At 38.8% G+C, this 22,795-nt stretch overlaps 1 protein-coding gene across 9 annotated transcripts in view; it reads right to left on the bottom strand.

The window, feature by feature from the left end:
* The window catches only part of JAKMIP1 (janus kinase and microtubule interacting protein 1), a 126,716-nt gene extending 104,260 nt beyond the window's left edge, over positions 1 to 22,456 (bottom strand). For 3 of the 9 annotated variants that reach the window (XM_072336593.1, XM_072336597.1, XM_072336592.1), the window contains exon 1: positions 22,281 to 22,455. The gene's annotated coding sequence lies outside the window, so the exon portion shown is untranslated. Of the gene's footprint in view, positions 1 to 22,280 lie in introns of all 9 variants that reach the window. The other 6 variants (XM_072336595.1, XM_072336594.1, XM_072336596.1 and 3 more) reach the window with 4 other exon arrangements.
* Between the last annotated feature and the right edge of the window lie 339 nt (positions 22,457 to 22,795).

Genomic DNA, 22,795 nt, shown 5'->3' with positions numbered 1-22,795 from the left:
TAAAATGCTCCATTACCACGGAATGTACAGTCAGTTGGTATGGTTGCATTCAACTGCCCTTCAAACCCAAACGCACTACAGAACCAAATGCTTCCCTACTTTTCTGCTTTTTCCTTACAAACTTCAATAATCAATATTCTAAAAACTCATAAAAGTAATCAAAGTATGGTGTACTTATTTTTTTCTTAAAGCTATGCTACATAAAAACCAGAGGATTTACTCTCAGAATGCTGAGAAAGCAGAAGATAGCCCCCCTCTTGCATGAACTTAGGTGTAGAAGCAGCATAAAAATTAAAAATTAAGGGATAAGGATTACTATAACCATGACCTGCAGGCAAGAACCTACCCCATGGGAAATTCTTGAAATAAGTAGAGTAATGCTCCAAACAGATGAATAAACAGTTTAAGTAACATGATTTAGTTTTTCGTGTCTGATTCAAGTCCTGCTGCATGATAACATGCTTTTGAATTTAAATAAATACATATATAAACTGCTGTTTTCATTTCTTCAGCAACAGACAATGCAGCTGCGTCAAACAGCATTTAAAGCATGCCATTTATCATCCTGCTGAAGGCCTGCTTTGCTGTGGAACACTGACAGAAGCAGAATAGACTTTTCCTTCTTGACAAGATGAAATATCGTAGAGCTTTGCATAACCACACGTGTTACATTTTACAAGAAATGCCCTCATTTGTAGGGTACTCCCTGATAGAGGCATTTGCTTGCCTTGCTTCCAATGGGTGCCAGAGTTGCTCAGTTGCCCGGGGAGGAGAAGTGCACCACAGCACTGCCTCCACCCACAGCTGGCTGCTCTTCACGTTGCTGGGAGTGAAGTGCAGGTAGAGGAAGGAGGAGAATTCGTCTGATAGTCACTACTTAAAGCAATCCTGTTTCCATAACAGATTATGACACAACAACTACACCTAATGACACATTACCATAAAAATGTATTTTTTAAGTTCATGTTACAAAGTATAATGGCGATATACCTATTTTACAAGAATAGTTATTTAGGATTCTTCTTATCATAGAATGGTTTGTGTTGTAAGGAACCTCTAAGATCACCTAGTTCCAACTCTCCTGCTATAGGCAGGAACACCTCCCTCGAGACCAGGTTGCTCACAGCCCCATCCAGACAGGCCTTTAATGCTGGGTAGCCTATTCCAGTGTCTCAGCATCCTCAGTAAAGAATTTCTTCCTAAAATCTCTTCTAAAACTAACCTTTTCCAGTTTAAAACCATTTCCATTTGCTTTGTTGCTACTTATCCTTATAGAAAGTCCCTCCCCAGCTTTCCTGTAGGCTCCTTCAGGTACTGGAAGGTCCCCCCAGGACCTTCTCTTCTCCAGGCTGAATAGCCCCAACTCTCTTAGCCCGTGTCTGCATGGGAGGTGTTAGTCTTTATGACACAGGATGACATTTACTGTCAGTATCAGCTAACTGATATTTCTTCTTAATCTGCCCACTTTAGCATTATACTAGAGCACATGTGGAATTTTTGACTGGAGATTATGAAGTTGCTTCATTCAAAATAATAGAAGTTATGTAAATATTTTTAATCTCATTTCAGTACATAAACCCTCGCAGAAGATGTCACCTCTGTTACATACATTGCAAAATGAAAATTCCATCTTATCTGCTTTCCCCATTACTAAAGTGAGTTTTTAAGCTTTGCAGAAAAGAAAAGCAATGGCAGCACGATTACGCTGGATAGAAGTGAGCTGTGTAGAGGAGCTGAAAACGGAAGCACATTAGAGTACCAGAAACTGCAACATTGAAATATATTTTCTGAATCTATGTAAGTAATTTTTTGCTACCTGAAAGGAGAAGTTAGATTTACTCTTTTTTTTTCCCCTTCATTTCAGAAAGCTAATTTAAGTTGGTGCTCACATTAATTAGGGCAACGAGCAATGCAGGTAAAAAGGTAAGATATTCCCAACTAGAGAAAAAAAGCCCTCCATAACAAAGTTAAAATAGATTGCTTCATGTACACAGAGGTAAGTTTTATTAGTGGTGTACATAGGTCATGCCTGCATTCATTCAAAAAGAGGTCAAATATCAGTTTCTTCACTGTTCATAGTTAATGAGAAAAACATACAATGTGTGGCAGCATTCATTCCTCCCTTAATGACAGGCAGGCAGTGCTACACTGCTGCCTTTCACCTGCTAGGGTTGAAATGTACAATTTTGGAAGCTGCAGTCTTTTACAAAGACATTGTACTACTGGAACCAGCAGACTACAGAGATAAAACACTCACGGTGAATTCACTGCTGTCCGATTTTTAGGCTAAACTGGGTCTTATAACTATGTAAGGACGTCACATCTCTTGTTATCTTCATTGTGATAGCTTTCTTTTAGCCTTATAACATTTTAAACTGAGCCAAGACAATATCAATTTTTTAATTATTTTTTTTTTCCTGCAGTTGAGTACAATCAGCAGTAGCTCCAATTTTAGGAAAGTGACTTTTAAAATAGGCTTAACATGAAACACCTCACTCAGAACTGAGCACAGGTGAGTGAAAAAGAATTCCTTGATAAATATGCTGCCATCAGATTACTCACTTTTCTTCGATATCACTTGTACTGTTACAACTCTCCCCACTGTCCTGGTTGCCCAGTGCATTAAAATCACCAGGAGGTGAAGGAAAAGCTTAGGCTGTCAGCATTCCAAGAATTCAAGTTACTGTCACTTAAGCTTCTTCTCAAAGAAGAAAAAGCAAGCACTTCCTTCACTTCCTTCAGAAGCTGCTACTGAGAGGGGGAAAAAAAAGTTCTTCTGCTGGTCACATGAGGGAAGCAGAACATTCAGCCTTCTGTTAAGACCTTCCACAACCTCTACAGTACATGGAGAAGTTCATGTTCCCCTCTCTAAACAATCCTCAGCAGAAAAAAGTAAGATACATTTCTGCCACTAAGATCTCCTAAGATGGGTATCTCCACTGATTTTCATCCAGATTCTTCAGAAATGAAGCAGGCATCGGTTTTATTTTCAAGATGCAGTGGGAAAAGCATGCTCCAACAGTCCTTCACATCATGACTGCAATACTCTCCCAGAATATGAGCAATTTATTATTCTCCATTGAGCACCCCAAACACTCATCTGGAGATCTAGGGCCCTCCCTAAGGAGCAATAAATCTTTAATTATTTTATATGATGTGACCTAGTTTCAATAGGGAACTGCCATCCCATAATATTTTGTATTAGAGTTGCTTCCATTTGAACAAAAGATTTCTGCATGCAGATTATGTTTCTGATTAAAATTCCACTAATTACTTTTTTATGACACCTAGCTACCAGTGCATTTTAGCACAACACATCTCCTGACTTGGTCCACTTTGAGTGGAAATATTAGGTTAAATACAGACATAGAGAGTGACTGGTTTAGAAAGGAAAAATATGGATTAAGTTGGAAACACAAAATCTGAGCTGTAGGTATACAAAAGCTTACATTTAGAAATTCAGACACCTACAAATGGTAAGTGGAGACTAGTGTAAGTGCAGACACAGTGCATACCATGCAGATGTTTTAAGAATTGCACCTCTGGGCTGAAACAATTAACTGTCTTTGTAAATACATCCCTTACCTGTTGGCCCACTAGACTAGTATCTACTGATGGCCTCACCAAATACTACTTGGTACAATTAATAGAATCTGCAGGCTGGTGACAGGCATTGATGACAGCTTTGCAGAATCATGCGTTGTCAAAACTGTGCAGAATTCAACATAGGAATAGTGAAAATAATCAGAGTTCAGCAAAGGCTGCTGTGAAACATCAGTGGTTCAGTCAGTTGTCAACCTGTTGCTGTTGGGGAAGGCAGTCACATGAGAAACTTCAGAAAGGAGGGAAGGGGATATTAAAGATAATTGCTGAGGCATGTACCCAAACAAAATATCATCTTGGGAGCAGTTTCCATTCAGCAATATTGCGCACCTTGATGGATGTAGAAGGACAGCTCTCATTCTGTCCCTTACAGCATGCCTCAGTTGAGACCACGGTATCATGAGATCTTTAAGGCAGAGTAAACCTTAAAAATAATAATAACAATTTTGCAACTACCTTGACTCAGTAGAGCTGTAATAATTCAAAAAAAGAGAATCAATCTCAGTAAGGAGCAAACTGCTTGTTTTTGTCAATATTTTTAACCTTTATCACTCTGGGATGGTTCATCTTAGAAGCTGAAAAATGCTGGATCCAGCATAAGGAGTGACTGGCAAAGGAAAAGGCAACTGAGCATGGAAGGAGAGCTGGAACATCTCCTTCATTCCCAGTATGGTCTTGAAAAACATCAGTGAGATTACAGCCTAATGGCACCCCAAACCCATCACCAGCTTTTTCACTTGTTTCTGCTGAACACCTGATACAATTTTAATGTACTGAAACCCCTTTATATTTTTTAAAATTAAATATACATGATTGAATAGATGCGATCACTTTTTTCCATCTATTAATGTATTAGATAAGCACTCTAATTTAACTGACTATGAAAGTAGACATGATATCTGTCAAAAAAAAAATAAAATAAAATAAAAAATAAATAAATAAAATAAAACCACCAATTTTTGCAAACATACCCAAGAACAGTTATTATTATTTTGGATTCACTTCTAATGCTTGAATAAGATATAACAGTATTTTCTAAACAGTTTTGTTTAAAGAAGTAATCATAGAATATACAAAGTTGGAAGGGACCCACATGATCATCAAGCTCAACTCCTGGCTCCACACAGGAAGTAATTAAGAACATTTGACCCACACCCTCTTCCATAATGCTACTAGCATCTGCATGCACAGCCCTTTAATTCTGCAACAAATGGATGCAAATAAATTGAAAAAACAATGAATTTTTAAACCATGTAGATTAGTACTGACACTTCCAGGAATTCCCGCTGTTACCAGACTTTCAGCCTTTTATTAGAAATGGGGCAGGGATCTCTAGAACAAGCAGAGATTAAAAGAAGAAAAATGAGATACTTTGCTTACTCTCTGGACAGTATTCAGTGTTGGATTTTCCAATATCTGCAAAACCTTTATAGAATAATGGAAGAGAAAATCAAAGGGATATTTGAAAAAGATATGATATAGTATGCTTTGATAAAAGAAAGCCCTAGTATCTGACAATTCCTGCCTAAGTAAAATAGGTCAGGGACAAGTAGTGTCTCAGAAATTGCCCTCTAAGAAATGAAAGTCGGTTGATTTAATATCCTTCTGATGAGATAAACTAAAGATCCTAATCAGAATATTAGTACAAGATGGTTTATTTCTCCATGAGCATTGAGCAAACAGGAATCTGTCACCTGATAAGACAGCAGGGAGCAGAAGCTGGCACTCGAACACATGAGACACATACTAGAACATATAAGCACCGTTTCAGTGTTCTGTAGGAAGAAATTGTTTTGTCTAAAGAATAAAAAACAAGCAACAACAACGCAACCTTGTAACAGTGTGTACATGTTCAGATAATAAGTAAATCATTTTCTTTTGTAGATCTCACCCTTGCTAGGAACTATGAAGAAAACTGACAGCCCTCTTTGTGAAACCAGTGGATGTCAAGGGAATAAAGCAGTAGTTCCTAGAAAGTGAGTATTTATCTTGACATTCTACCACATCTCCTTAAAATAGACCCATTCAAACATAAAGGTCTCTTAACAATGGCTGTTTTTACTTATTCTCCTTTAAGTCATTTCCAAAGTTTTGTTTTTTTAAGCAAGAAACATTTATAATGAGAAAGCGGAGAGTGCTCTTAATCTTCCCAATTGAGCCAATATTGCACAGTGAAAGGACATCTTAATAAATAAATAGCATAAGCAACTTACGAAACAGTACCTGATCTCCAGTCATCAATATGGGGCTTCCTGCTAAGGAAAGGAGAAGGCAAAACTACAAAGTGAAAATAGGGAGTCCTTACTTAAAATTCCAAAGCCTAAACCTTCAGGTTCAGCTGTCACAACATTTTGTTGTCATTTCATAGAATGGCTTGGGTTGGAAAGGCTGTCAAGGACCATCAGGTTCCAGCTTCCCTGACAGAGGTAGGGTTGCCCACTGCTCGATAGAATACTAGATCATATTGCCCAGAGCACCATCCAACCTGGCTTTCAACACCTCCAGAGACAGGGCATTCACAGCCTCTCCAGGCAACCTGTTCCATCATCTCACCACACTCTCAGTTAAAAAACTTCCCATTGACATCTCATCCAAATCTCCCTTCCTTAATTTTAAAACCATTCCCCCTTGTACTAACACTATCTACCCAAGTAAAAAGAATGATTTTCCTCATGTTTGTGAACTCCCTTTAAATACTGGAAGGTCACAGTGAAGTTTCCCCGGAACCTTCTCTCTTCAAGGCTGAACAAGCTCAGCTCCTTCTGCCTCTCTTCACAGGAAAGGTGCTCCAGCCCTTGGATCATCTTAGTGGCCCTCCTCTGGATGCTCACTAAAAGCTCCACTTCTTTCCTGTACTGGGGCCCCCCCACTTAGATGCAGTACTCCAGCTGGAGCCTCACAAGGGCAAAATAGAGGAGGGCAACCATCTCCCTCACTCTGCTCGTCACTCGTTTTCTGATGGAACCCAGAATACCATTCACCTTTCAGGCTGCAAGCACACACTGCTGGCTAATGTTATGTTTTTCATCTACCAGGACCTCTAAGTTCTTCTCTGCAGGGCAAGAAGAACAGGAGTTCTTTTCCCAGACTGTAAACATATCTGGGATTGCCTTGACTCAAGTGCCAAACCTTGCACTTTGCTTTGTTGAAGCTCACTAGGGTCACAGAGGCCCCATTTCTTTCATTTGTTTTTGTTGAACTAATGTCATGGTTTTGCAATGTTGTAATTTTGCTATCAGTATTCCACATCATAACATCATGTTAAGCATAGATAATTTTGACGAATCTGCCGCTCACAGAAAGAAGACTACATGTCCCAGGGAGCACCACGGTCAGTCATATGACCAGGACTATATAATCTCACTTCAGTGCTGGACTCGCTTTCTCTCGGATCCTGCCAGCCATGGGGGAGTGTGTGGGAGCGTTCCAGCCGTTTCGCCTAGAGTTACAGTAGGCCTTTCGGTTTCAGGACTCACTCTCTCTTATTTTACTTGATTCGTTAGCCTTAATTCCAATTATATTGCATTATATTGTGTTATTCTGTATTCCAATATAGTATTTAGTAAAATAGTGTGCCTCCTTAGATCGTTGCTGCTGTATTTATTTTCTCTTTCCCTGTTTTCTTTTCCTTTTGGGATAGCAGCCCTGTAGGCCGTCTATACCCCTGTCATGGGTGCCGGTAGATTTTAGGTTAACCTATGACAACTAAGCAAAATGTAGTTATCTGCCTAGGACAGCTCCAATCAAATCAGCACTGTCAAGTGACCATGTCATACACAGAGACTATATCACTATGTTTATCAAAGCATACCTAATTTACTGCCATCATAATATGTATAAAATGTAAACTACTGTGTTTCATTGGATAAAATTACTCCATTAAGAAAAAATGAAAGCAGTCTCTCCATTGTGCTCTACATTAGGTCTCTTTTTTACCCCTCTTTTTAAATGTTTATTATTAAATAGCCAGTTCTTCCCCTTTCCAAAGGATAACCACATTTTAATTTCTATAGTTTATTTCTAGAGTTATATGACTTCAATAAAACTCAATTATCAATTTGGGTATCCACTGTACTAGAGATGTACAGAGGCCCTCTCCAAAGCACTATCCCATATACTACTATTGGTATGGGTAGGTTTAACCCTATCACACCCTGCATCCTGTGAATGTAGGTGCCAGCACAGAGACAGCACGTATATATGATAGCATTTTTCCTATCTTCTGACTCAGAAGACTTTGAAAGCTTGCATGGAAATTCAAAAGGTAAAATTAACACAGAAAAAAAAAAAAAATAATAAAAGGACATGACAAGGTTTTTCCAAGTATTGTTAAAAAAGGAAGAAGGAATTCAGAACAGCAGTGAGCAAACACACTCCAATGGCAAAAATTCATTATTCAGCACTTCGGAAAATATGTGCTGGAAGTTACAGAATGATGACAGTAAGCTACACAGGCAGCATACACAATGTTGAGCTCTTTTTTTCATTCATACTTTTAGACAAATCAAAGGTCTGTGTATATGTCTTCATCTCTGGCCTAATACAGTCACCATGATCTGAGAACATCAATGTTGAGTATCCTACTTGGAACAAAACAGAACAGAAGGTACTTTCATCTGAACATTTCTACTTTTCCTTGCCCAGTACACAAGAAAGACTTGTGTACTTGACAAGAATACGTATTTACCTAAAATCACACTGGACACATTCTCTGTATGTACCCAATGCATAGCAAACAAGCTAAGACTTCTAAGAACATGGAAGTTACTACCCACAAACAATCAATCCAATGCATTATCTAACCTCCTATGGCATAGGTATGGCAAAAGAATGAAAGGACAGTGATTTCTAGCAGGCTACAAACTCTACAGAGCAATAGCAAATAAAAAAGGGGGGGGGAGAGGGGGGAGAAGCACCGAAAAAAAAAGAAAGTAAGAAAATCACTCACTCCTTTCACTGGCCAGTGACAGCTCAAGAGGAGCACAGTCTGTACCCAGAAAGATGCTACCCCCCTGAGCTACTAAATATTAAATGAGGATAAGGAGGGGATGGATCCAGGCTCCCCTCCTTCCAATCACTCAAGTGCATTGCTTGCACCTTCTCACCTGGTACTCAACCACTGCTTCCGGCTGTCACCTGGCAATCCCACTATAGCATGCAATAGCAATTCAGCACAATACATCTGCACATTCTGCTGCCTGGGAAATTACAGACAGAAATACAGCTGCCCTGTCCTTGTTGGCTCTAGCAACCACTCTTACAGCTCCTCTCTGCATTTTTGTAACTTGAATACAATGCTTGTCACTTTGTGTTTCTATTACTAAGGCATGTAGCACGTCTGGTAAATCTCACACTGTAAATTACTTAAAACATAGATAAAGTAACTTCTGATAGAAGTCACTGCAAAACATCTTAACAAGAAAGAAGCAGAATTTCTTGCAGGCAGAGCAATTTGAGTTCATTCACACACTCTTAAGATGAAAACTGTGTGACTATAACTTTGTTATTTGTTTCTAGATCTATCCAAGTATTAAACATGCACCCAAAGACACATAAGGAAACATAACAGTATCAGTTGAAACACAAATAAATAAATAAATAAAATTAATCTGGGCATAGTAGTTTGATAATAGCAATATTTGATATTATTTGGAAATTCAGAGATTTTGAGTGAACCTAGCTGAAAATTGGAGTGCTCTCCACATAAACATGCTTTCTTCATCTAGGAAATACATACATATATATGCACGTGTAAATATATATGTATGTATATATATACTGAGCTGCCAGAGTATAGTAAGAGCACTGTCCAGGTGAAAACAACACAAAACAAATACACCCACCATCCTTAGAACCACCTAAGCCATACCGATAAAAAGCTCAAGGATAGACAGACTGAAACTCGCAAAGCCACATCTTGTTAAAGCATATGCCACCTGTCTACAATACTTTTAACACATGCTAGGACATACTGGATGTATTATCACATTTATTTCCTTGACAACAAAGCTAGAATTAATAGTACGGAGAAGACCTTTTTCCAAAGATTTTGAATGCAAGAGGAAGCAGAGGAAGAACTGGGCATGTTTTCAGATACAACCTGAAAAAGTACTTTTTTATTGCAACACAGCAAGAAAAATCCAACACTTCTTAAAAATTTAATAGTTAGGGAAAATATGTGATTTTTCACAAATCCTTCCCAAATGATGCTCTATGCCTGCTGGCAAAGCACAAAACCTCTACATCCTTTGAGTTTCTCTTATCTTTTCCTTTGCAGTGGAAGATAAAAAGAAAAAAAAATGTTTAAAGTCTATAGAAATAGAATGTGTTGCAGTTACCTGGTCTTTATTCTTATCCTACAGGTTTCTTAAAAAAACACATTTTATCCAGGTCTGATCTTGGTTACCATGTGTAGGAAAGCTCTACAGAAACACCTTAAATCAAGCTGTGCTTGGCCTCAGGTTTTAAATTCTCATAAAAAGCATTTTCACTTTTTTATTCTTTTCCTTTTATTTTTATTCCAAGATACCTCAGCTCTCTACAATCAGAAAACCCTGAACTATACATAATATATTTATCAGTCAAGAATTCCTTGCATATAACAATTACAGTGTCAACCTGTCAACCATAGCTTTTATTTTTGGATGGGGGCGGGGGGGGGATGCAACATAACTGTTAGAAAGGTAACAGATGCTGAATAAATAGCTAAACAAATGAAAAAGGCATAGTAAATGGCATATAACAGTGCCCATAAAACAGTTAATGACTTGCCAAATTAACAACCAGACTAATAATGATGTGTTAAATAAGACATATAATACATCAATTTGAATGCAGTAACTTATTTGCTAGAAAGAAGCAATCTCACTTTTGGATTTGATAGTATCTCTTGAATTTAGGGAACTGATCCCTTGGTTTTCATATTTCTAATGCACAGCCTCAGAGCAATTTTTTCTTATGGCATTTAAATGATTGTGATAAAAACATTGAGGTGTTACTAATGGAAATACTTCAGTGAGAATTGGTTTTGTTCCACATATACCAAAAAGGATTTCCACGGCTCTTAGCCTTTAAATAAAAAAAGAAAAAAAATAAGACTTAAGGTCAATAGTAGTTTCTTCTTCATGAGTACAAGGAGTATAAAGTATATATATTTATGACTATAAATTTAATTATTTTTACGTCCTCATTAAATAGACCCTCAGTTTAGGTTGGCACAAAATAAAAACAGCAGCAAACTTACTGCACACTAAGAATTATGTATGCTTTTGAAGAAAGTATGCTACTACAACTAGAGTGTGTAACAGGACTATGCTTGGTAAACATATCCTGAGCTTATCAGATTTGTATAGTCTTAGCTGGGAAAAAAACTGACCAAGTGTTATCACCATACACTTACGCTCTGCATAACTTAGCTAAGGCTTTTGATTACAGCAAGCCATGCTCATCTCCAGACACAGGTATGGATGGCACTGACTTCATATTTGAAGCTGAGCATAACCTCCCATCTGTTGTGTCCTCACTTGATCACACATGAAACTTCTGAATGGAAATATGAAACTTATTAAGAACAATTTTTGCAAGAAATCGGTGCTTGTATATAAAGATAAAAGTAGTTAATTATTTACATGATAGGAGCGTAATATACACTGTACACCTAACCTAGGAATATTGATCCTAGAAGCCTGTGAATCTCTTTGTAATTTTATTGGAAATTTAGTGGTTCTCTAAAAACAGGCCAAAGGGAATTAATAAATTCCTTTAATTTCTTCCTTTTGTTTTATTTTCTTTGTGCAATATATTGCAAAATCATCTGTTTTAACTGGCAGATTCTTATAGCTGGAGGTATCTTTACTTTAGAAGTAGCACCCTGTAAGATTATCTATAAGCCAGAAAAAGGAAAACAAATTCTTTTTATTATTTCATTAAAGAAAAAAACTGATTAATGAAAGATATACTGCCCATATTTCCAGTTTATTCCTGTCCAACCAGTTAATTATTATTTTTATTCATGAAAATAAGAAGAGAAAGAAAAAACCTACCCTAAAGAATATCATAAAACTCACAATAAATTCAATGAAAAGTTCACCTGTGAATTTTACTTGTGTTTTCATTGTAGTCATGGTTTTAATCATAGCACTGAAAAGGTGAACAAATCATACCACCACTGACAGCCAACACAGCCGCACATTAGATTAAACTACAGTACTATATTTAACCTGGCAAGATAGGCTCCCAATTATGTAATCCTGCTTTAGAAGCTTCTAATGAGTTACTGCAGCCTAACCCAGATACGCCTGTTAGCAAGTTCATTGCTTTATTTTTAATGTCTACACGATAATGAAAGTGCTATTTCATTGTAAATATTGCTGCCCAGCACAAAGAACGCTCTTGTTAAACATGTTGGCCACCAATATAATCAGTAACCTAAAAAATCAACCTCTGCCTAATTTAACCCATATTTATAATACAGGAGGTTTATTTTTGCTTGTCTTAAATTGAAAGAGTTTTTAAGTCTTTAATTATATGATAAATGAGTTATTATCACAGCGGCTCCTTTTTGCTTTAAAAACCCTCCAACAAGAACATTCTTCCATATTTGGAAGGTCTCAGTGCCTGTGAGCACCCCACTGCAGGCCATGAATCCCACATGGGAGCCCTGGGGTCGGCCACCTGCCAGGCACACACATATGGCACGGGGGGATCAGCAGGGCTGGGAGGAGTACCAGTCACCCTGCAACATCTGCCAGCTGATCAATGTGGCATTAATGGCATGCTGGAATGGGGGTTTGTTCACTCTTTCATGCTGGAAAGCAGCTATAGTGACAAAAGATGTACTTAAAAAGCAGCACAGTAAGACAATAGATGATAAACTTCTGCAGGTAAAGGATGGAGGTTTTCTGAATGTACTTTCTGACCTAAGTCAGAGAATGCCTTGAGCTGAAAGGCCAGATTGGATGAGGCTCTGAGTAATCTGATCTAGTAAATGTGGAAGTTTGGTGGCCCTGCCAGGCAGGGGAGTTGGAACTTCATGATCCTTGAGGTCCCTTCCAACCCAGGTCATTCTGAGATTCTGTGATTCTGTGAAAGGGATCTTGAAGACCATCAAGCTCCAACCCCATGCTGCAGGATTGTTGCCACCCACCAGATCAGGCTGCCAAGGGCCCCATACAACCTGGCCTTGAATGACTTCAGGCCATCTACAGGAAACATCTTACATCACTGAAATTGTACACAGCATCAAATGTAGAGCAGTGACATAAGAAACAGAAATAAGAATGATAGAAACCTACAGACAGAAAAGCTAAGAATTCATTGTTATGACTTCTCACTGAATCACACACATCAGCAGCTGTTGTGGCTAGATTTAGCTGTATTTAAAGGGTTGGTGCTTTGAAGATCACTTCATGAAAGATCCTAATGCAAATATGAAATATGCATAAAAGTTGCTTATATTTTCAGTACTTCTAATTGTTTTCTTTATGCTGCTTACTGATGATATTGTAAATGTAGAAAAAGTACTACAAATACAGTTCAAAGAGTAAAACTCCAGTTTCACCACATTTTCTCCCAGTGACTAGGCTGTCATTTTCTGCTCTTTTACTGGGCCTATACTGGACCAATAGATTTCAAATTCAGAGAGCAATGGCTGTAGTGGGAACACAGACATGGCATTCTAAAAACCGAATGAGGCCAACAGACCATAAACATAGCATCTTGGCTTCAAACGGTAATTATTTGCTGCAGAGCTAAGGCTGTAGTCCAGTAGAAAGTTCTTCCACTAATTTAACTTTTCACAAATAAAATAATGAGGTGCACAAAGAAAAAACAAAAACCAAAAAACACCCATTAATTTTACTTATGTATTTAACAAAAAACAAAAAACAAACAAACAAAAAAAAAACCATTAAAAAGAAGAAAATAATAATAGCGTCCTCTTTTTAGCAAAAGAAGACAAGGAAGAAAACAAACAAACAAACAAACAAAAGAACCAACAACCTAATGTAAAGAGAATAGAACAGTAAGTTTCATGTCTGGCAGAATGTGAATTCCATTATCTTTTCCACCACATGGTGGATTTATTAATTAAGGCAGAGTTTTGAACCATGAGAATGCAATATAAACACCTCTTGTTACAACCTATCCACAATACAGCTTTCAGTGAAGACACTGTTGCAGAGATTTTTCTTGCCTTAAGCTACCTTCATCTGAAACATGGAACACAGCCCTTGAGGAAAGTGGAAAAGCAACACAAAGCCACAGCAGAAGATAATTCTCATCTCTGGGCAGCCTGGTCTAGGAGTTGGCAACCCTACCTATGGCAGGGGTTGTTGAAACTAGATGATCTTTCAGGTCCTTTTCAATCCAGGACATTCTATGATTCCATGATCTTTTCCTCATTATTCAACTATTCACCTGTTACTTTCAAGCCATCAAATTTAAAACAGAAAAACAGTAGTTAAGTGACTCTGAGAATGTATTTCAGAAGTGATAACACTGTATGTACAGTACTGTCTCCAGTCTACCAGTAATTTTGGTGTTGGCTTGGTTGTTCATGTGAAAGACTTTAATGCAGCTCAGTCTGGTCTCAGAATTAATTTCTCATTGTTCAGTTCCATTACTGAAGAAGAGATCTAAGCCTTAAATTGATAGTTCTTTTCCAGTATTAAAAAGGAAAGAAAGAGAGAAAGAAATGTGTAAATATAAATGAAATAATTTTAAAATAAAACAGAATGATATTGCTTAAATTCTGCAGAACATCCATTCCTCCATCAAGAAAAAATACAGCAAACTAAGAACATGTAGCATTTTGCCATCAACAAAGCTGCCTACATAGACACCCACTCTTTCCTTTTTTCTCTGTAGCATATTCTTTTAACTCACTCATCTCCTGTATCTCACATTCACTGACATGCCTGCTTTCCTCACAGCTTCTTCAGACCTGTTTCCACATGAAAACTAACAAATGAAGTAGCTATTCTACTATCAGTACAGAATAAGCCATCCATTTTAGTTTTTCCCTCTCTTAAAATACTGCAATGCCAATCAAAATTATTTTCTTGAGGGGGAAAAAAAAGGTTCTTCCGGGGTATCTGAAATAACAAGAGCAGCATAGTTATTTTGCAGTCTCATCTCCATGCTGTGATTGCTTCATGCTTCTGGTCCCACCTCTCCGTAAGGAGCTGGCAGCTCCTGCATTCCAGCAAAGGACGATGGACTTTTTCCAGCTCCCCGCCTCCAATGCCAATTGCAGCTGATGGAGGCAGCTGGACCAGTGATGTCTTTTTGCATCGGATGCAAAATAGAGAAATATATTGCATATGAAGGGGAAAACCAGAAGTATATTATTTTTTTCAGTTCTTTCTGCAGATTTTTTTGTTTGTTTTACAATAATGATGTTTCAGTCTCTGATTTACTGACATGAAACAGGATTGTAGATATATAGATGCAAATCGGTAAAACAATATCTCTGTACAAAATGCCCTGCAGCTGTTACCTACTGTGATACAGGGACACCTCCCTCTTCTAGAGATAATTACTTTTGTGTGATCAATGTGAAAACACTTTAAATTGAAAATATTTAGAATCTTATGTCACTTTTGCACTTTTTGAAGAGCTAACCTCGAAATACACATTAGATTAACTAAGTGCGATAATTAGAAATGCTGTCTTCAGTACATCCTCTCTTAAGGCCTAATCTGGCATTACTGTAAAATTATTTTACAGCATTAGTGTGTGGGAACCTTCTCTTTCATCCCATTTGTCATATATGCTGAGTACAGACACATTTATTTGTATGTCAGCTCCTGAAGTGTTTTTTTAATGCACGTGTGCATATGCACACGGAAGTTCCCTATGCTTGCTGCTAGAAACCACTGCCATGTTACCAATTATCTAGATTAGTAGTAGATAAATAGACTAAATCTACTTCAGTTGTATCTAACACGGAAATAACCGTCTAGTCTAGAAGTCATCTAGGAAAGTTTAAGGTGAAAAGATAAGAAAACTAAAAAATACATTATAAGAATCAAAATCTTACAGTCTTTTTTTACACAGTGGACAATAGTTTAGAAGAAAGATACAAAGAACTTTTTTTATATGTACATATATATATTTTTATAAGCATAAAGGCAATGATATTACAATTAACTGAGTGCAGGAAAACAATGTATTTTAACACAAAACATAGTAACAGCATTGACTTTCTGGCTGGCAGAATGTAGAATCTAAAAATTATAGAGAAGGGTAATGTCTGATGGCAATGCATTAAAGGCAAGGAAACAAAAGTAAACCTGAAAGTTTAATAATGTGAAAAAAATGATGGGGAAAAGAAAGTAGCCTTCAAATTTTCACTTTACAAGGTCAATCTTGGCATAAAATGCAAGTTAACATTCTGCAATAATGCAACAGCTTTATAAATAATAATACAGCACACCTAGGCATCCCAGTCAAGTATGTACATCTTGAGTTCAGTAGCAGGAGCATTAGGTTTAAGACTTCAGCTCCTCTTACAAATACAGTTTGAACAACAAGTGTAGCCAACAAACCCAAAACTTAGTCATAGGGCACTAAAAAACAACAGAAGCATTTAAGTCTCATTTCCGTAGGAAGCCAAGCTACAGCAAATGTAATTAAAGAATTTAGTAAGAGCTTGCTGTTTTACTAAACAACTCAGAATTGCCAGAGCAGACATGAAGTGTTGGCTGCACCCATCCTCCCTCTTTATAATACTGGTAGTGGCTAAAGCTTCATGCAGAAGCTAATAAGGTGATTATCTTTGAGAGGATTATGCTGCACAGAGAAGCTGAAGTCTGGCTTTGTGAGAATTAAGTCCATCATCCTGTTGGTCAATTGAATTATTTTATTTTACCATAGCCTCGATAGATTTTTACTCTGTTATTTCTTAAAGTTAGTAAATATAAAATAATGTCAATATGAGAAGATAAAACACATTCTTTCTGGTTATTCTTATTGGTTTAAGAATAAGGAGACATGAGGAAAGTAAATGAGAAGGAAATTGACTGTATTCTTCTTTAAGAAAAAGTCTGCTCCACTGAATTAACAAGAGTATGATGATAATATGGTCTATACCTAGGTAGTTTGGTAAGGAATGACTAAGATGCATTCTGTTCTACTGGAAATGCCAAGATGTGACTCAAAGTACATCAACACAAGGTAAAAATATTGTGAAGGCCCTGCTTTACACTTCTATAAGGTAAGCAGCTGTATTTACCAGGTTTCATCTCCAATTTCCAAGGAATTTAGAAAAGAAATACATCACAACACATTTCCATCCTGACAGGTAACATAGTGACTTTATATTCAGATTGGTCAGAATGAACTAACTGGAGTACTTCAAATGTCATAGAAGCACCGGCAGCTGAAACACTCAAGCAGAAACAGAACCACTGTCTCAGATTAAAACTTCCCCTCCAGAAACGTGCCCTGATAAGGCTCAACGCAGAAGCGTATTGCCACAAGTATTTATGAGGGTGGTGAGCATGTCTGTACAGAGAATTTGTAGGCTATAAGAAGGCTTGCACCTTTATCAAACAGTTTAAGTTAGTTAGAAGAAATGCAAAATATTTGACAGTATTTTCTTAGCACACGTGGAAGGGTTATAATGCAGCAAAAAGTTATCAGTTGTTGGATACTTGTCTAGAGAAAAAACAGCCCCATAATCACTGATACTTTGGGAAGATATATTGAAATAGAACTATTTTTGATAGATAAGATATTCCTCATTCTTCTCATTAGAGAAGAGAAATAAGATAATTTTGAAAGAAGGCAAGGAAGGCTGCTCTGCAGTGGCTTACTGTTACTCTCATCACATAATAGCTACAATTACTATTTCTACATTTTTATTATTATATTTCAATTTCAAATACTTTAACATGCCATTTAGCCCACTTTATCTTAAAGCAAATACATAACACTAGGATTTAACTTGAGTGCACAGTACTTAAGTGGGGAGGAAAAACACCTCCTCACCTGCACAGTGAAGTCAAAAGAAAGGATAAGTAGTCAGTGATCAAGACAAAGGCTGATAATCATGCTTACCTTAACTAAAGTTACGCCATATATTAAGTTTATTGTCAGGAAGCCATGCATTTCTTCTGCAGCACGTGCTTATTGTCAGTGCAAAATGAAAAGTGAAACTGCAATAAACATCACTAACGACACTTCCGTAATGAATGAAGAGCTAACAGCTATTTTAAAAGGGCACCTGGATGTGTTCAGTACTAATGTTTTTGTGAAGATCGGTGAAATGGAGGTCATCTACTTGCTATCCCAAGACGATGAAAGTGAAAATGGCACTGAGAAGCACGAAAAACATAAATTCTGATATAGTTCCCATTTTCCTTACTTTCAAGGTAGTGTGTTAGAGAGCAGGCAAATGCAGCTAGGGTGGGCTGAAAATGAGAAGAAAACAGCAGAAAACCTCAAAGATGACTGCAAGAGTTATGAGAGACATCTTGATCCTCCCACAGTTGTGTCTGTGTTCAGGATTCAGTAGAGAAGAGGTAAGCAACACGCAAACAAATACACATTGAGCTGACAGCATAAATAGCTCCCCTCCTAATTCCACACTGATTACAGAAAGCTGGCTCACAGTCTAATATATAGTCTAATATATGGGGGGGTTAGAAAAACTGAAAGAAACAAAGCTATCTCATCATCATCAAAACAAAATGAAGGTGTTCTTCAACCATCTTCCGCACACAGAAAGAAAGAGGAAAGGAAGAAGAGAGGAAGCAAAATAAAGAAGGAAAGGGAAGGGAGAAAGTCATAGTCAGTATCTTTTAAATAAATAAATAAGCTTGCCAATTCACTGTTTCTGAAGATCTCCTCATTTACATGATTTTTGGCCATCTGACCAAATTTCACCTCCAGAAACGCCCTTCAGCTCATTAGGTTCCTTATCAAGTTACTTGCAAAGCAGTGAACTAACTATGGGATCTCTATAGATCATGGAGTCAAACTGGTCTGTCACTGTGTATCACTTTTTTATTGACACACAATTTCCCATTGAGAATGGTAAACAAGATACCTGGAGACTACACGTTCTTGAGCCTAAAACCCAGCAAAAATGCTTCTCACCCCGACCCTCACTACATAAAGCACCTCATCCACTCTTAATCTAACTTTAAGCAACAGCTGCAGGTTGAAGGTTCCCAAACACATTTGGCTCCTCGTTTGTGTTTCTGCATTTGTTTGAAAGCATATGTGGCAAAGAGAAAGACTGTGGAAAGAAATGCCAGATCTATGAGCCTGGTGTTGGGCTGAAGGAAAAAGCTAAAGAACTCACCCATCATAGCACATAGAATTAATCACCCTTAAGCTGCTATATCCAGTAGATAGAAGGAGAGAAGAGATGGGACACTGCAAGGAAGAAACACATGAAAGCTTTGATGTTCTCAAAGAACAGCTCAGCAAAGAATTCCATGTGAGAAAACATGTTCTAGGTTTTATTATAATACGCAAAATAAGCAAGTATCCCTGAAAATGAATGAGTAAAAATTAATTTAAATGAATGTAGTTCCATTTTGCACTGACAAAAATTAATGTATACCATTTCTATTGAAATACTACAATGCATGTTGCCTATTACTGAAATTAAGGATAATAATACTTACTAATATGTATTTTTATTTAAAAAAGGGGGGGGGGGGGGGGGAAGGAAGAAATCTGTTACAAAATTCTCATATATACAAGGAAACCTCTCCACAATGGGGAAAGATAAAAATAAAATAAAATAACATGAAAAAATATTTTTTTAGACCTGTGTTGTCCAAGATATTTTATTGTAATTTGAATAAACTATGAAACAATGAGTATATATCCAGTTTTCCTGAATAATGCAGAGTAGCACTGGAGTAAGTATAATAAATCACCAACTGTTCCAAATGTGAAACTTCGTTTTTAATGAAAAACAGGAGAGATGGAATGTGTTTGTGCATATCGATACACAAAGCTGCAATTAAAGCTGTGTATTGCCTCTTCAAAATGGAGCAGAATAGAGTTAATGAAAGTTGAGAGAAAAAGAATAAATCAGAAGGATTACAGAGCATGACATGAGGAGGGGTTTAATGTTTTTTGCTTCCGTTACTAGTGGAGCAATCTAATTTCAAAGTTAATATTGGAATAAATAAATCAAGACTGAGGGGCTGTCCCACAGTAATCAGCGGTGGATGTCCATATGTCCTCCTGGAGCATGGTGTGACAACCCCAGCATCTCCTCCACATTCTGTTCTCCAACACATATTTATTCCAGCTGGCTTTGCACTGTCCAGAAACAAGGCTCAGGCCCACTTATTTCCTCAGCGCACTCTTTACTTCCATGTACCCTATTTTTCTGTCATATGCAAATTGAAATCTTCAACGTAAACAAACAAAGAAACCACAATTCAATAAGTGAAAATAATTAGAAACATCCAAACATTGATAAATAATATTCAAAGCAGAAGCTGACAGCAGAGCTGGGGTAACCTGTAATGAAGATGGCGCTGGAGGTAAACTGGACTGGACATTACCAGTGACACTAATACACCAACTGCAAAAAACAGTTGTAGGTGTGAGAGAAAAAGCTTGATGAGGAATCTCTGATCTATCACTGTATAATGGAGATTAACTCTTTAACAAAGCACACGTCTTTCATTTCTAACCTCATTTTTAGCTCTGCTTCAACCCGTGCCCCCTTAAGGATATCTCCAACTCTTGTGTTCCCATAACAACAAACACTAAATTCATAGCAGAGAATGGTTATTGTCCAAAGCATTTCCAAATAGAAAGAAAGGAATGCTTTATCTGCATGCAGGAGAACTTACACTTGGTCAAATCTCTGTAGCAATGATATCATACAGTACAGCACCTCACACAGAGCAGAGCTAAGCCCACATGCCTCAGTGTCAGTCCTAAGGAGTGGTGTCATTCTCAGACTTCTACAACGCAACTCTAGAGAAACCATCTCTCCACCTGTGAGCACAGACACCTCTTCTGGCAGATCCTACACCCTTGGCTCTTGTGTTTAAAAGTCCAGCACGTATTGGTTTACATTAACATCCTCAATTCCTGCACACATCTGAAAACAAACAACTAGACCCACAAAGATGCCTCTCTACCTGTGGTAGAGAAGAAACAAAGTCATCCCAATGTACCGAGAAGTGCCAACAAAAGGGAAAAGAAATTGAAAGCAGATTTCTAAATCCTGTGGAATACCACACCTCCCATATTACAGGAACTAATTTTAAGCATTATTAATAGTAAAGATACACATTTTCAATGCAGAACAAAAGCTCCATCTCAAATGACAATTAAGCAGAATTTAGAAGTCTTTGTAAAACCTTTCTGCATAAATATGCCATGAATTATCATCTCTTACAATCAGAGCACGTTTATTTTCAGCAGGCTTTAGAAAACCCACACAAAGCATATTCACTCCTAGCCATATAAACCTGGAACAGAAACAGGCATCTCATGGAGATAAAACACGTAAGACCTTAATAAGCATTACAGAGCCCCACTCCTGCTTAAAATACATACACACATCTCGCTTACTGTCAGTAAAACCAATCAAGGAAGAAAAGACATTACTGTATATACATGATAGGTCCTAAGTATATGGCAGTGATATCAGGGAGCAAATGAAATCTTGAAATGAAGTGGGACTCATTTTCTCTCTCATTGTGAGATTCACAAGGACTTCCTTCTAGTGATTCAATGAATTCAAGAGAGGGAAAAAAGGGGGAGGGGGGAAAGGATAATATTTGGTTAATTTCACATTGTCCCTTATAATTTTTTGTTTAGTCTATAAGATAAATTTAAGGTAATAATTGGGCTAATGCTAAATGACTCCTAATCTGTAAATACCTGTCAGAAATAGTTCTTGCTTGTTTGCTCAACCCGTCCCCACTCTATTCCAGCAGAGATCCATTGGGTCTGCAATGACCTCAGGCCTGATGATGCTCTACAGGCTGAGATGAAGAACTTCTCCCAAAATCTCAGCCATTCCTCTCCACAAACCAATAAACAAAAAATGACCCTGCATCCAATTATCCCTATCATCTGTTTCCGTGAATGATCTGTTCTGTAGTGTTGCCATAGAAAACAGAGAGGAAACCTCCAGTTAGCGAGGAGGTCACACTTAAGCAGAGACATGTTATGTAAATAGCAGCCTGCCAGCACCCCCCCACGGAATAAGTGAGGCCTTTTCCCTCTCTCCCTCCAAGGGCAGGCCTTGGGGTGGCTGCGGGCAGCCCCACGGAAGAGGGGCTCAGCCCCAGGCCTTAGCGAAGAGGACGAATAAGAGGAGGAGAAGGAGGAGGGCGGCGGTCCCCGCACCGTTATCAGCCCTCCCGTAGGTACCGGCCGGCGGGGCACGACGAGGACAGTCGCTAGGGATGGGAGGGGTGGAGCGCTGCAGCCGAGCCCCAGCCCCAGCCCGCAGCTGCCTCTCCCCTCCGCCGCCCCGGGACAGCCCCGCCAAGGAACGGCCGCCTCCGAGGGGTCCCTCAGCCCCCAGGACAACGGCACGGAACGGCGAGAGGAGCCGGGCACCATCTCTCCCCACACCGGGCTGCACTTTTTCCCCTCGAGCACCTCGCGCGGTCAAAGTGTCGGAGCACGGCGGCATCCTCCATCCTCCCCTCTCCGCATCGCCCCACCGCCGTACTCACCCACCCACGCCGCGGCCGGCAATGGCTGCCGGGCCCCTCCGGCTTCCCGAGCCTTCGCCCCGTTTCTCTGCGCTGTGATCGCAGCCGCTGATCGGGCGGCGGCCGCACCTCGGAGCCGGCGTCGCTCCCTCCCAGCTGTCACCGGCGTTCCGCCCTCGGGAGGCGGTGGCCCCGAACCGCCCTTGCCACTGGTGCCGGGCGCTGCCGCTCCTGCAGCCCCGCCCCGAGCAGCCCCTCACCGCCGCACCGGCTGCTTGGGGAGCGGGCGGCAAGGGGCAGGAGGTGTCGGGCCTGGGATGTGCGTGGTGCTCCAGCTGCGGTTCGGGGCCACTCGCTCCTGAACACGAATGGGCCCGCGCACACCGAGAGCAGAGCATTGAGATGGATTTATCAGTTTCAGTTTTTATCTTGTGTGCTTTCCTTGAGCAACATAATTAGGTGCAGAGTTGTCAGATTAACTCAACTGGTAGCGCTTGCTATCCATGCCAGACAGCTGTAAACCCTAATGCGATTTA

This window comes from Excalfactoria chinensis, chromosome 4, assembly GCF_039878825.1.
Source record: "Excalfactoria chinensis isolate bCotChi1 chromosome 4, bCotChi1.hap2, whole genome shotgun sequence".
NCBI lineage: Eukaryota > Metazoa > Chordata > Aves > Galliformes > Phasianidae > Excalfactoria > Excalfactoria chinensis.
The sequence above is the reverse complement of the archived record's forward strand: the minus strand, read 5'-3'. Positions and strand labels throughout refer to the sequence as shown.